Here is a 16,012-nt window from a genome sequence, read left to right as displayed (position 1 = left end):
TATGCTATGGCAGTTACTCATCTCCGCCTCCAAGGGAGACTACCCCGTGTTTCTTATTCTCGTGTTTCCAAACGTCCCCCCACTTCTGGGGTCCCATCTTCTGCAGCCTCCTCTGTTGTTACCCCTCCCATAGCCACTACGGCATCTAATCCTTTTGCTGTCCTTGGCTCTGACGTCCCGACTACAACTCAGTCTGTTCTCACATCTTCGCGTCCTTCCTCACAAGCCCCAGTATCGACAAGACCTCGTACGACACCTAATACCAATCGCCCCTCTACTCAGAAGTCCAAAAAATCCACATTGCTCAAATCGTCTTTGCCCCTTCCTTCCCTTCTTCCACCTCCACACGTTACCTTTCCAGTCTCTGTACCTAGTTCTTCCCCTCTCTCTGGCTCTATTACAAGTGTGGAGATTCACCCTCCTCCTCGTACTATGCCTTCCACCCCCGTCCCCTCCCAAGTTTCTCCCTCTTCTGTCACCTCCCAGGTTTCTACCTCTTCTGTCCCCCCCCACACTTCATCTCCAGTCCCTTACACTTTTCCCTCCCCCTCTTCTTTGGTACAGTCCATTACTGTCCCAATCTTTACTCACCCTCCTCCTCCTATCTCCAATATGGTTTCCCATACATCTTTGAATTCAGAAACACTTGAAGCCATTTCAGAATATATTGCAGAGACTAAACCTTCAATGGACACTGATTCACTTCCTGTTCCTTCTCTTCCCTCTCCTCCATCTTCACAACCCCATTCTTCGCAACGCTCCGTTCCTTCGCTACTTGAACATCTTCCAATGCCACCACACGTTGACTTTTCTAACCCCTCTAGTCTGTAGGTGCCTTTACCTACAGATTCCTGATATTTTCTTCATCGCCAATCATGGCCTATTTACAGTGGAATATCCGCGGCCTCAGGGGTAATCGGGGTGAGCTTCAGATGTTGCTTTCCAGGTTTTCCCCTGTTGGTGCTTGCTTACAAGAACCAAAATTACACTCGGCTGTTTTCCAACCTATCTCAGGCTATAATTTATTGTATTCTTCGGATCCTTTCTCAGATGGGACCTTTAATGAAAGTGCCCTTCTTCTACGCAATGATATTCCGTACTGTCAACTATTTGTCCATACCTCGCTGCATTACACTGCAGCCCGTATCCACTTGAATAAGTGGTTTACAATATGTTCTTTATATCTCTCTCCTTCTCGAGCATTTTCTATCCCAGACTTTGCCTTTCTTGTTTCATCCTTACCACCACCACTTCTGTTACTTGGTGATTTTAATGCCCACCATTTCCTCTGGGGGGGGTCTCATTGTGACTCACGTGGCATTCAGTTGGAGGCTTTTCTTGCCTCTCACCCCCTCCATGTTTTAAATACGGGTACTCCCACCCATTTTGATCCTCGTACTCATACTCTCTCTTGCATCGATCTATCAGTCTGCTCTTCCTCCAATGCACTAGACTTCACCTGGTCTGTTCTACCAGACTTACATGACAGCGATCATTTTCCGATCATTCTTACTTCTCCTTCCTATTCACCACCTTCCCGTAGCCCTCGCTGGCAATTTGATCGGGCAAATTGGGATCTTTACTCACACCTCACTGCTTTTAGTGAGGTTCCTTCTTCATCCTCCATTGATGAGCTCCTACACATCTTCTCGACATCAGTTTATACCGCAGCTTCTCATTCTATACCCCAAACCTCAGGCAGGCATTCTCAGAAGTGCGTGCCTTGGTGGTCTCCTGCTTGTGCTCGTGCAGTACGTTTGAAACGTGCTGCATGGGGCAGGTACCGGTACAATAGAACCGCTGAGAGACTTGTTGATTTTAAGCAGAAGCGTGCGATCGCTCGCCGTGTCATCCGTGAAGCTAAACGCACTTGTTGGCGAGACTATGTTTCCACCATCACCTCTGCTTCTTCTATGAGTGCAGTCTGGAAAAAAGTGAGGAAATTGAGTGGTAAATACTCTCCTGACCCGGCTCCTGTTCTACGGGTCACTGGTGTTGATATAGCAAACCCTCTCGACGTTGCCATTGAACTTGGCACACATCTGGTCCGTATTTCCCGAGGGCTCCATCTATGCCCCTCGTTTCTTTCCTCAAAGTCTGCCAGAGAGGTAGTACCCTTGGACTTTTCTTCTCTCGGAGAAGAACAGTATAATGTGCCTTTTACACTTCAAGAACTGGAGGCAACGCTCTCAGCTTGCCGATCATCGGCAGCTGGGCCTGATGACATTCATATTCGTATGTTACAACATTTACATCGGTCAGCCCTTGTAGTCCTCTTACACCTCTTCAATCTTATTTGGGCACAAGGAGTTCTTCCCCAGCTGTGGAAATCTGCCATTGTTCTCCCTTTCCGCAAACCGGGTACTACAGGACATGATGCCTCCCACTATCGCCCCATCGCTCTTACAAGTGCAGTTTGCAAAGTGATGGAACGCCTCGTAAATCGACGTTTAATGTGGTATTTAGAGACTCACAACAGTCTCTCCGCTAGTCAATATGGCTTTCGTAAGGGTCGTTCTACCATAGACCCCTTACTACGCTTGGATACGTATGTTCGTAATGCCTTTGCGAATAATCACTCAGTTATTGCCATATTTTTTGACCTTGAGAAGGCATATGACACAACTTGGAGGTATAATATTTTGGCCCAGGCCCATTCCTTAGGCCTCCGAGGCAATCTACCATCCTTCCTTAAGAACTTTTTAACTGACAGACATTTCCGTGTTCGAGTCAATAATGTTCTTTCCCCGGACTTCGTCCAAGCTGAAGGTGTCCCTCAGGGATGTGTTCTAAGCACAACACTTTTTCTCCTTGCTATAAATGATTTGGCCTCTGTTCTTCCACCCAATATTTGGTCATCACTCTATGTTGATGACTTCGCTATTGCTTGTGCAGGCGCTGACTGTCACCTTATTGCAGTTTCTCTCCAGCATGCGGTCGACCGTGTTTCCACTTGGGCCACCACACATGGGTTTAAATTTTCAAGTACCAAAACTCACCAAATTACTTTCACTAGACGCTCTGTTATCTCCGATCATCCTTTGTATCTCTATGGCTCCCGTATCCCCGAACGTGATACAGTCAGGTTTCTAGGCCTTCTCTTTGACCGTCGGTTAACCTGGAAACCTCACATTACCTCTCTGAAGGCAACTTGTCACAGCCGGCTAAACCTTCTTAAAACCCTTGCTCATCTTTCCTGGGGAGCTGATCGTCGAACTCTGCTTCGCCTACATTCAGCCCTCGTTTTATCGAAACTCGATTATGGTGACCAGATTTATTCCGCGGCCTCTCCTGCTACTCTCTCTAGCCTTAACTCTATCCATCACCAAGGCTTACGTTTGTGCCTTGGTGCTTTTCGCTCTTCCCCTGTTGAGAGCCTCTATACAGAAGCAAATGTTCCATCCTTGTCTGATCGCCGTGATGCCCATTGCCTTCGTTACTATGTACGCTCTCACGATCTACACAATCCTTCCATTTATAGAATGGTCACCGATATTAGTAGACATTCTTTATTCGTTCGCCGCCCCTGTTTGCTCCGTCCCTTTTCTCTTCGCCTACATTCACTCTTGTCTTCCCTTCAGTTACCACCTTTATATGTTCATGTAGCATCTCACTTTTCCCTGCCCCCCTGGGAAGTTCCAGCTGTTCGGGTCTGTTCTTTCTCACTCCCTTGCTCGAAAGCTCAACTGCCTACGGTGGCTTCCCGCTCTCTTTTTCTTGATCACTTCCACTCCCATTCTCATGCCACCGCTGTGTACACAGATGGCTCTAAGTCTTCAGACGGCGTTGGATTCGCAGCAGTGTTTCCGGACAGCGTCGTACGAGGGCATTTACTATCTTCAGCTAGCATTTTTACTGCTGAACTGTATGCCATTCTTGCAGCACTTATTCGTATTGCATCTATGCCTGTGTCATCATTTGTAGTAGTCTCAGACTCCCTTAGTGCTCTACAGGCTATACGAAAATTTGATACATCTCATCCCCTAGTTCTCCGTATCCAACTTTGGCTACGCCGTATCTCTACCAAACATAAAGATATTGTTTTTTGTTGGGTCCCTGGTCATGTCGACGTACAGGGCAATGAACAGGCAGACACTGCTGCGCGGTCAGCAGTATATGACCTACCAATTTCCTATCGAGGTGTTCCATTTCTGGACTATTTTGCTGCAATAGCTACCCACCTTCGCACCCGTTGGTAACAACGTTGGTCAACTCTGCTCGGTAACAAACTTCATTCTATTAAACCGAGCATAGGTTACTGGCCGTCTTCTTGTCATCAGTGCCGAAGTTGGGAGACCACTCTCTCCCGCCTTCGCATTGGCCACACTCGTCTTACTCATGGGTATCTCATGGAGAGGCACCCTGTTCCTCTCTGTGAGCAGTGTCAAGTTCCAGTATCGATTAGCCACATTCTGTTAGACTGCCCTCTCTATCAACGAGCACGCAGAATTTACCTCCAACGTCGTCTTCGTTCTACTACTCTCTCTTTACCTTCCCTTCTTGCTGATGGACCCTCCTTTAATCCTGACTCTCTCATTGACTTCTTGACAACGACCGATTTACTCCACAAACTCTGATGATACTTTTCGCACTCCCCTCAGCCCTTTCTGGTTCAGTCTCTTGCTGCCCTTTACCCTTTCACCATCCACTGCCCCGCTGTTATCCATAACCTGTTGCTCATCCATCTCCCTTTTGCCACCTGATGCCCTCACTTCCTTCCTGCCCTGCAGCGCTGTATAGTCCTTGTGGCTTAGCGCTTCTTTTTGATTATAATAATAATAATATGCCAAATTAAACTTCTGTTATCAATGTCACAAAGGAAGACACCATATAGTCATGTGTAAAGGTCTATATGATAATGTTGATAATAATGATAATGTTGACAATCCTGACACAACAGTGGCTAATGTAAAAATTGCTGCTAATGTTAATTATGATGGTTTTGCTGAAGTAGCCTTACAAGTGTTACAGGTAAAAATTGATGATAAAAGGCATAAATCAAAAAATGTAACTGCATTATTAGACCAAGGATCCCAACGTACTTTCATTAAACATAAATGTCTTAATGGTATGAAAGTACAGATGGGAGATCCTACAACTCTAAAATTATCTGGTTTTCTCTCAGATAAAAGGGCTCAATTGTATGACACTGTTTATGTAACTGTCAGGTTGGGCAATGAGAAAAAACGTGTTAATGCAGTAATTGTAGATAGACTTCCAGAGAAAATATCTACAGTAGGGCTTAGTAAAGCTACAGAAAGACTCTCACATAATGTAAATTTAACACCTTCTGGGGTAAGTGATGATTCTGTAGACCCAATAAATATTTTGATAGGTAATGACTATTATGCCTCCTTTGTAAAGGGTATGGTAAAGAAATGTGGTGTCACCCTTTTGAAGACTGCAGGAGGCCATGTAATGTATGGTATGATTCCTCGTAATAATAATTCATGACTAGAGGAAACTACAAATACCATAACTGTGTCTTACTCATGAAATCGTACCCCAGTATAATTCTTCTATAGAGGATGGTGTTGAGGCAGTGCATAAATTGTGAGAATTAGACAGCATTGGAATAAATGTAAATGAAGAAAGTCCAGACGATTCTTTTACTCAGGAGCAATACCTGAGAGATGTAAAATTTGAATCTGGACAATACTGGGTGCGACTTCCGTGGAGACTGAACCATCCAGAATTGCCCACTAATTACAGAATGGCATATGGACAATTAAAGGCTCAGCTCCGCGAACTGAGTAAGACACCAGAATTGTTAACTGCATATAATGATATAATTACTGAGCAGTTAATTAATAAATTTATAGAAGAGGTACCTCCTGAGCAAGCCAAAATTTATTGTCACTATTTGCCACATCACGAAGTGAAGAAGGATTCTAAGACCACTCCTTTGAGAATTGTGTTTAATTGTAGTGCCAGGAGTAACAAAAATGTACCTAGTTTAAGTGACTGTTTGATGACAGGTCCGTCGTTGATGGAAAAATTAGGAGATATCTTATTAAATTTCAGGATGAAGAATTATGCCTTCACAGCTGACATAAGTAAAGCTTTCCTAAGAGTGGGTTTACAAGAGGCTGACCGGGATTGTACCCGCTTCTTATGGCCTGAGAATCCTATTGACCCACTTAGCCCTCTGAAAACCTTTCGCTTTAGAAGCGTATTATTTGGTGCTACATCCAGTCCATTCCTACTTCAAGCGACGATAAATGCACACCTTAAACTTATGGGAAGTCCATTGAGTAAAGTAATGAGCAAACAATTTTATGTGGACAATTTCCTGGGTGTGATGTCAACTGAAGAGGAACTGTTAATGACTTATGGAGAGGCTAATAAAATAATGCAAAGTGCAAATATGCCTCTGAGGGAATGGAATAGTAATTCGTTCAAATTAAAGGACAAAATAAGTAAAGATTCCCCTGGAGATGAAGTACCAAAATGTAGTAATGTATTGGGTTTAACTTGGGATACTGAGAGAGATTTGTTAATGTTAACACCTAATAATTACAGTATGCTCAATAAATTAACCAAGAGAGTTTTGCTTGCTGAAGTTTCCAAATGTTTTGATCCACTAGGTTTAGTGTCACCCCTTACTATAAGAAGGAAATTATTAATACAGGAAGCATGGAAACTTAAATGTGCTTGGGATGAAATTTTACCTGAGGAATTCGTTAACAGGTGGGATGAGTTAATTGGTGTTTATGAGAAAATTCCAATGTTGGAGTTCCCACACCAGGTGGCCAATCCAAATGGGAAAAATGTACTCCATATTTTTTGTGATGCTTCAAAATTGGCATATGGAGCAGTTGCTTACCTTCAATGTAATAGTGTTATTTTTCTTGTTATGTCTAAGGCTAAAGTGTCTCCAATTAAATCACGTACTTTACCTCAGTTGGAATTAACAGCCATTTATGTAGGTGTCAAATTACCTAATTATATAAGAAATAAGTTGCAGGAGATAAATATTAGCGACACTGTAATTTGGTCTGATAATGAGGTATCCTTACAATGGATTCGTAATGGAAATAGTAAAATTGTGTATGTACAAAACAGAGTCGCCGAAATTAATCAGATGCAAGAGAAGTATAATAGTTTGGGTCAGCATATGTTAACATTTAATCATATACCTGGTGAGGAGAATCCAGCTGATTTCTTGGCTTGAGGTTTACCTTATGCTAAATTTGTAAATGCTGTATCATGGTTTAAAGAACCGAGCTGGTTGGTAAATAAAGCTAATTGGCCTGTACAAAAGGCGTATATTGCTCCTGTTGAAATTACTGTGACCACCGCTCCAATAGTTTGTCCTTCCTTAGCCATTGATGTAAATAGGTATTCTTCTTTACCCAAACTAATCAATGTAACTAAGTTGGTGTTTAAATTTCTAAACAAGATGAATATTTCATTTAAGTTTTCACATCCTCTTGAATATTGGATAAAGAGGGTACAAGAAGAAATCTATGGAAATGAGATTAAATTGATGATGGAAAGAAAAATTGTGAAAGGTTCCATAATAGAGAAATTGGGGCTGTATTTAGAGAACAATGTAATTAGGTGCAGAGGTAGGTTACAAAATGCTGAATTGGGTGATTATGCTAAACACCCTATCTTACTGCCCAAAACTCATCATCTAACAAATTTAATTGTTCTAAATGCCCATAAAAATGTAATGCATGGTGGGGTACAAGATACCTTAAATTGTGTTAGGGAAACTTTCTGGATTCCACAAGGACGGCAAAGTGTAAAAAGGGTGATTAAATCTTGTGTAATATGTCGCCGTATGGATGCCAGATCCTATATGTACCCAGGTCCTCCACCATTGTCAAATGAGCAATTTGAGTCGTTTAGCAACGAACTCCAGCCGGCCGCAGTGTGGAAAATACTGTATATATTTTTCCAGAAATTCAGTATATATATGTAAATAGATGGCCATACTGTATTTAATAATATTTATGTCATAGAAAACGGAAAGCCTGCGTCTGCGCAGACGGGACTCGTCATCTTGGTTTTGAATTTTGTACAAACGTTGGTGTAATGGGAAGAATTTTTCGTGCTCTAGAGGTTAAAATTGTGCTGACACCTCTCAAATAGGAGACGAAATTGGTGGATGTGCATTCCTGCATAACTTGAGACATCAGACGACTGGACAAGACAGCTCCAGGAACCTCAGATAAGCTCTCTAGATTTGTGTATAATTCTGGCCAGCATTATTTTCATAGATTTAGTTAGAGTGAGGTTTTCTGAGTATGATACACATTAATCTCCAGTCAAATTGGTGAGTGATATTAAGATATATTTTCCTTCTGTTATGTAATTGTGTATATATATAACCATTTATTATTTTTAATATACAGTCCACAAATTTATATATTTACCAGTATTCATGGTGTATGTATATTTCATTTAATTAATAGGTCCAGAGCAACTTGTGGATATGACAGTGGTAGGTATCGAAGGGGGATATTTTTGCGACCTAGGTGTCCCAAATTCCTACTTGTCTGATAAATAATAATTATCTTCGTTCATTTACTGTTATGTACATAATGATACATCCAAGTAAATGCAATTTTCGACAGGAATGTTGAACAACTATGGAGTACAGACGGTCTCCAAACAAGGATTTAAAACATATCTACGAGAATACTAACTCAGGTTAGTAGGTAGTAAGCAAAGTGGCCGCTCCTCTAGCCCCACAAACTCAGATTGGTAAATTATAGATAAACAATTACACACTAACTTTATTCAAGCCATCTACCACCTAGGTATTACAGCAATAATCCCTATAATTACATTAAAAAGTGAGATGTTTGGAGGGAGTGAGGTAGTGTCTGGCCCGCTGTGGGAGTTGGTCGAGTTGCATGAGTTTGCAATATCCAGGTCCCAGTGCAGAGGTCACGCAAATTTCCTGTTTTTCCCTCTCAAGGTCAAATAAACAGAATACATGAAAAGAAATACATTCTTGTTTTATTTTACAGCTTAACAGCTTTGTGGAGAGATAATATACTTTTTGTCGTTCTTGATAATGAAGACTAGCGCGTGTTGACGTGTTCACTAGGCTAATAAGTCTATTTAAGTACAGGTACATATAAGTACAATTATCATACCTAGTAAGAAATATATAAATTACCTAGGATAACCCCAGAAAAGTCAGAGACTGATTTCCATGGGGGTCCTAGACAGCCGTATATACTCTAGTAATATATACTAGAGTATATATTACTAGATATATATACTAGAGTAGGGGGAGGGTAGGGAACACTAGTTGTGCCTGTTTTTGGTAGAGAGAGAGAGTAAATTTGTTGTTTATCAAGGTCTGGTGTTCTTGTAGAATGTAGTTACTGCTGAATGAAAAACGTCTGCTGTACCCGTCTCTAGAACGCATATTCCCACTTAGTTGCCAAGTTCTCTCTTCCTCTACACCACAAAATAACCAATAACACGTCTACCACTGAAACAACCAGTGTCAGCTACACTCACACGCCAAGACGGTGTTGGGAAACACCACACCTGCAGGTGTGGATCCAGGGAAAACACTGGTGGAGTGTGTGAGAAGGGAAGAAAGATGTGTCAGGAGTGTGTTGGTGGTGTGTGGAAGAGGATAACATTGATCCCAGGTGGTGAAGACAGCAGTGTGGCTGCTGCTCTCTCTCTGTCATCACTACACTCGCTATCACACCTCATACACACTAACAAGTGTACTCAAACTGTGTATATACCAGTGAACAAATACACCAGTGACCAAAGGTGGAATATATACTGCATACATATATACCCCGCACTACCCACCTCACGGACCATCAGGTAAGAATATACCACTTATAATATATATATATATATATATATATATATATATATATATATATATATATATATATATATATATTACAGTACATGAGTATTATACCATTTATTTTCTATCACAATCACAGGTAAGTTTTATTCCGGTCAAATTTCCACAAAATCTGCATTAAGCACGTGATTATTGTAGACACTAAATAAACAAGTTTGATTTAGGCCTCGTCCATAATTATTTTTTTTAACAGTACTTCTGTATAATAAATTACGTAAAGAGTTACATCTGCAGTGGTGACGCCTTATGAAGACTTAACCTAGGATAACCTGAAGTCAGAAATGTTAATGTAACATTTGTGTTATTGTACTGGGACATGTATTTACTTTCTCAGTCTTTAGGTTTATCCATGTTTACATGAGGGTATGAAGTGCACAACTAACTAGTCTACCGTGTACAGGATGGGGTGCACAGTTAACTAGTTTACCGTGTACAGGATGGGGTGCACAGTTAACTAGTCTACCGTGCGCAGGATGGGGTGCACAATTAACTAGTCTACTGTTTACAGGATGGGGTGCACAATTAACTAGTCTACCGTGTACAGGATGGGGTGCACAGTTAACTAGTCTACCGTGTACAGGATGGGGTGCACAGTTAACTAGTCTACCGTGCACAGGATGGGGTGCACAATTAACTAGTCTACTGTTTACAGGATGGGGTGCACAATTAACTAGTCTACCGAGTACAGGATGGGGTGCACAGTTAACTAGTCTACCGTGCACAGGATGGGGTGCACAATTGACTAATCTACCGTGCACAGGATGGGGTGCACAGTTAACTAGTCTACCGTGTACAGGATGGGGTGCACAGTTAACTAGTCTACCGTGTACAGGATGGGGTGCACAGTTAACTAGTCTACCGTGTACAGGATGGGGTGCACAGTTAACTAGTCTACCGTGCACAGTTAACAAGTCTACCGTGCACAGGATGGGGTGCACAACTGACTAATCTACCGTGCACAGGATGGAGTGCACAATTGACTAGTCTCGTGCACAGGATGGGATGCACAGTTAACTAGTCTACCGTGTACAGGATCAGATACACAATTAACTAGTCTACTGTGCACAGCATGGGGTGCACTATTAACTAGTCTACCGTGCACAGGATGGAGTGCACAGTAAATTAGGCACTCTCATTCTTGGGATGAGGCGCTCTGTAAATTAAGCACTACCGTTCAAAGGACGTGCACATTAAAATGGGCACTACCACCCACTAGATGGGATGCACAGTAAATTAGGCACTGTTGTCAACAGGATGGGGTGCACATTTAGTGTCTACTGTCTACAGGATGGGGTGCACAATTAACCAGGCTCGACCATGCACAGGATGGAGTGCACAATAAATCGGGCACTATCGCCCAAAGGATGGGGTGCACTTGCGTTTTTTTTTTATAAGCGCGATGGGAAAAGTGCATCCAAAATAAACTAAATTAAAACCTTCACATTACGTCTAAGTTTATTTAGGTAAAATGTACACATAAGTACAGTTACACAATCTTAGGTGACTCCAATTATCATACATAGCGCCAAGGTAGTCCAGTGTGGTACGGTGGTTAGAGCACTGCGTACTTGTCCTAACGTTCGTAGGTTGAGTCTCCTTCGACCAGAGATTAGTGTTTGTGATTAGTACATATGTGTTAGTTACCTAGAATAACCTTAAAAAGTCAGACGATGTGATTTATTTCCGTTGGGGTCTTCGTGTTGTTCAGTTTTTACCGAGCCATTTTTCAGTCGTGTTTACAGAAAAATTACACTTCATGGGTGAGCTTTGCATGAGAGCTGAGTGTGGTCAGTTCTGAGAGTTGACTGGTCAGTTCTGAGAGCTGACTGTGGTCAGTTCTGAGAGTTGACTGGTCAGTTCTGAGAGCTGACTGTGGTCAGTTCTGAGAGTTGACTGGTCAGTTCTGAGAGCTGACTGTGGTCAGTTCTGAGAGTTGACTGGTCAGTTCTGAGAGCTGACTGTGGTCAGTTCTGAGAGTTGACTGGTCAGTTCTGAGAGCTGACTGTGGTCAGTTCTGAGAGTTGACTGGTCAGTTCTGAGAGCTGACTGTGGTCAGTTCTGAGAGTTGACTGGTCAGTTCTGAGAGCTGACTGTGGTCAGTTCTGAGAGTTGACTGGTCAGTTCTGAGAGCTGACTGTGGTCAGTTCTGAGAGTTGACTGGTCAGTTCTGAGAGCTGACTGTGGTCAGTTCTGAGATCTGACTGCGGTCAGTTCTGAGAGCTGACTGGTCAGGTCTGAGAGCTGACTGCGGTCAGTTCTGAGAGCTGACTGCGGTCAGTTCTGAGAGCTGACTCTGGTCAGGTCTGAGAGCTGACTGCGGTCAGTTCTGAGAGCTGACTGGTCAGGTCTGAGAGCTGACTGCGGTCAGTTCTGAGAGCTGACTGCGGTCAGTTCTGAGAGCTGACTCTGGTCAGGTCTGAGAGCTGACTGCGGTCAGTTCTGAGAGCTGACTCTGGTCAGGTCTGAGAGCTGACCGCAGTCAGTTCTGAGAGCTGACTCTGGTCAGGTCTGAGAGCTGACTCTGGTCAGACATGTGAGCTAACTGTGGTCAGTTCTGTGAGCTGACTGTGGTCAGTTCTGAGAGCTGACTGTGGTCAGTTCTGAGAGCTGACTGTGGTCAGTTCTGAGAGCTGACTGTGGTCAGATATGTGAGCTAACTGTGGTCACTTCTGTGGGCTGACTGTGGTCAGTTCTGTGGGCTGACTGTGGTCAGTTCTGTGGGCTGACTGTGGTCAATTCTGTGGGCTGACTGTGGTCAATTCTGTGGGCTGACTGTGGTCAGTTCTGTGAGCTGACTGTGGTCAGTTGTGAGAGCTGACTGGTCAGGTCTGAGAGCTGACTGCGGTCAGTTCTGAGAGCTGACTGCGGTCAGTTCTGAGAGCTGACTCTGGTCAGGTCTGAGAGCTGACTGCAGTCAGTTCTGAGAGCTGACTCTGGTCAGGTCTGAGAGCTGACTCTGGTCAGACATGTGAGCTAACTGTGGTCAGTTCTGTGAGCTGACTGTGGTCAGTTCTGAGAGCTGACTGTGGTCAGTTCTGTGAGCTGACTGTGGTCAGTTCTGAGAGCTGACTGTGGTCAGTTCTGAGAGCTGACTGTGGTCAGTTATGTGAGCTGACTGTGGTCAGTTCTGTGAGCTGACTGCAGTCAGTTGTGAGAACTGGCTGTGGTCAGTTCTGTGAGCTGACTGTGGTCAGTTCTGTGAGCTGACTGTGGTCAGTTCTATGAGCTGACTGTGGTCAGTTCTGAGAGCTGACTGTGGTCAGTTCTGAGAGCTGACTGTGGTCAGTTCTGAGAGCTGACTGTGGTCAGTTCTGAGAGCTGACTGTGGTCAGTTCTGTGAGCTGAATGTGGTCAGTTCTGTGAGCTGACTGTGGTCAGTTCTGAGAGCTGACTGTGGTCAGTTCTGAGAGCTGACTGTGGTCAGTTCTGAGAGCTGACTGTGGTCAGTTCTGAGAGCTGACTGGTCAGTCCGGAGAGGAAATCTAACTTAAGCATCCTCGAATTTATTATATTTGCTTTGAAAATCTAACTACGTAGTAACTAACGAAGGTACAATGACGTGGATACAAAGTAACTAAGGTACAATGATGTGGATACATGGTAACTTAAGGTATGCTGGCGTGGATACATGGTAACTTAGGTACACTGGCGTGGATACATGGTAATATGTGGGTGGTTGTCACACCATAACCATCTAGTGAGAGGTAGTCACCCCCTTAACCATCCTATTGGTAGCAATCACTCCACAACCATAATATAGGTAGTAATGGTTACAGGAGCTAGAACCTGACAATATTTTTGCTCATGGATTTTGCAGACATAACGAGTTGTTTACAATCGACGACCTGGGAACTACACAGTAATGTTTGAAACGTTATTATTGTGGATAAAATGTTTGGCTAGTTCTTGCTCGAATTTGATATTTTATTTGCATCCACATACATAAAGATACACGATGGGAAATATTGTTCTGTATTGTGGAAAATACTATATATTTTTCGGAAATACGGTAATTTATAGGTAAATAGATGCCCTATATTGTATTTAATAAAAGTGTATTTTTAAAAGAACAGACAGTCGCCATTTTGTTTGAATTGGACACTAACGGTAGTGTATAATGGGAAGATTTTTTCGTGCTCTAGAGGTTAAAATTGGGTTGACACCTCTCAAATAGGAGGCGAAATTGTTGGATGTGCAGTCCTGCATAACTTGAGATATCAGGCGACTGGACAAGACAGCTCCAGGAACCTCAGATAAGTCTTGTTATGTTATAACTGGCCAGTTGTTATTTTCATGTATAGACAGAGGTTTTCTGAGTATGATACACCTTGATTTCCAGTCAAATTGGTGAGTGATATTTTCCTTCTATTATATAAATGTGTGTATATATAATCCTTTTTTTTTAATTTTAATATACAGTCCACAAATTTATATATTTACCAGCATTCCTGGTGATGTATATTTAATTTAATTAATAGGTCCAGAGCAACTTGTGGATATGACAGTGGTAGGTATCGAAGGGGGACATTTTTTGCGACCTAGGTGTCCCAAATTCCTACTTGTCTAACTGATAAATAATAATTATCTATGTTCATTTACTGTTATGTATATAATGATACATTCAGATAAATGCAATTTTCCACATGTATATTAGGAAAATGTGAAATTATCTGTGGGGAAATTGTGAAAAAGTTACGAATGTAAGAAAAAATGTAAAATATTTTGTGGAAAATGCTGTGAAATGTTCTGTATATTAAAAAAAATGTTGTGAAATGTTTTGCATATCAGGAACATGTGAAATGCTTACATGTTTACCTATAGGTCTAAGGTCACCTTCAGTTGATTTTCCAAGGTGTAGCCTAGTGAAAGTCTTGCAACATTATGATGCAATCTGGGTTTGGGGCATGAGCCAATATATGCAACAATGCATTATCCGAATAGGTAAAACTTGCTATTTTGGCTTAAATAGTAACGCTTGTCTTGCCGAGTAAGGCAAGCGAAAATTTGTGTAAGCCTTAATTTCGCAAAAATCATTCTGAACCTAATGAAGAATATATATATTTCATTGTGTTTGTTTATTATTAAATTGCGCAAGAAAGGTATAAAATACCGACAAGATGAAAGTTAAGACACATGTGCAACATCTGGTTATCTTTATTGTAGACGTTTCGCCATCCAGTGGCTTTATCAATACAGATGCTAGGTAATCAGTCCCTCAGCCTTGGCGTTAGTGTTGACAGCACCGTGGTGGTGGAGAATCTGGAGCAAAGGCAAGGAGACTGGCATTTATATAGGCGTCAGTGGAAAGGGACGTGTAGCAGACAAGGACATAGTCACTGGTAGGCAGGATTCCCCAGTGGAAGTAGGTCCTACCCAAAGAGATGGGTTAGTTGTAGTAGCATTGAAGAAGGTTTTGTAGATGTCCTCTGATCCAAGATTCGATGATGTTGCAGTGTCTGACAAGTTGTGCAATAAAGGTATAAAATACCGACAGGATGAAATCCCGCCTACCAGTGACCATGCCCTCGTCTGCTACACGTCCCTTTCCACTGACGCCTATGTAAACGCCAGAATCTCTACCACCACGGTTCTCTCAACACCAACTCCAAGGCTAATAAGGGACTGATTACCTCATCTTTTGTATATAGTTATACGGTCTTCTAATTATGTCCTAGAATCTGTATTGATAAAGTCACTGGATGGCGAAACGTCTACAATAAAGATATCCAGATGTTGCACATGTGTCTTAGCTTCCATATGATTAAATTATTGTATTTTGTATATTATATATTGTACAGTATTGTATATTGTATGTGTATATTATATTGTATATTGTATTGTATTTTGATTATCAGTGATGTCAGCCAGGCCTGTAATAGTTGTATTATGTACTAGTAGAAATAAAGATTATTATATGACGGTGGTTTCGAGGTGAAATGATTCCAAAATCACCTTTGCCTGGTCGATAGGTTGTGAGCAACTATTACCTAGGCATAGTGCCCGGGAATTACTAAAAAACAGTATAACTTGTAATCCTTTTATTGAACCATGAAGAGTGAGTTAGGCTGGATGTGCCCAACCATGAAGAGTGAGTTAGGCTGGATGTGCCCAACCATGAAGAGTTGTGTACCCAACTTAAAGGTGGATGTACTC

General features: G+C 42.2%; 1 protein-coding gene across 2 annotated transcripts in view; it reads left to right on the top strand.

The window, feature by feature from the left end:
* The first annotated feature begins 9,625 nt into the window (after positions 1–9,625).
* The window catches only part of LOC128697336 (mannosylglucosyl-3-phosphoglycerate phosphatase), a 495,221-nt gene continuing 488,834 nt past the window's right edge, over positions 9,626–16,012 (top strand). For both annotated transcript variants that reach the window (XM_070094215.1, XM_070094210.1), the window contains exon 1: positions 9,626–9,810. The gene's annotated coding sequence lies outside the window, so the exon portion shown is untranslated. The remainder of the gene's footprint in view (positions 9,811–16,012) is intronic.

The sequence above is a fragment of the Cherax quadricarinatus genome, chromosome 44 (genome assembly GCF_038502225.1).
Source record: "Cherax quadricarinatus isolate ZL_2023a chromosome 44, ASM3850222v1, whole genome shotgun sequence".
NCBI lineage: Eukaryota > Metazoa > Arthropoda > Malacostraca > Decapoda > Parastacidae > Cherax > Cherax quadricarinatus.
The sequence above is the reverse complement of the archived record's forward strand: the minus strand, read 5'-3'. Positions and strand labels throughout refer to the sequence as shown.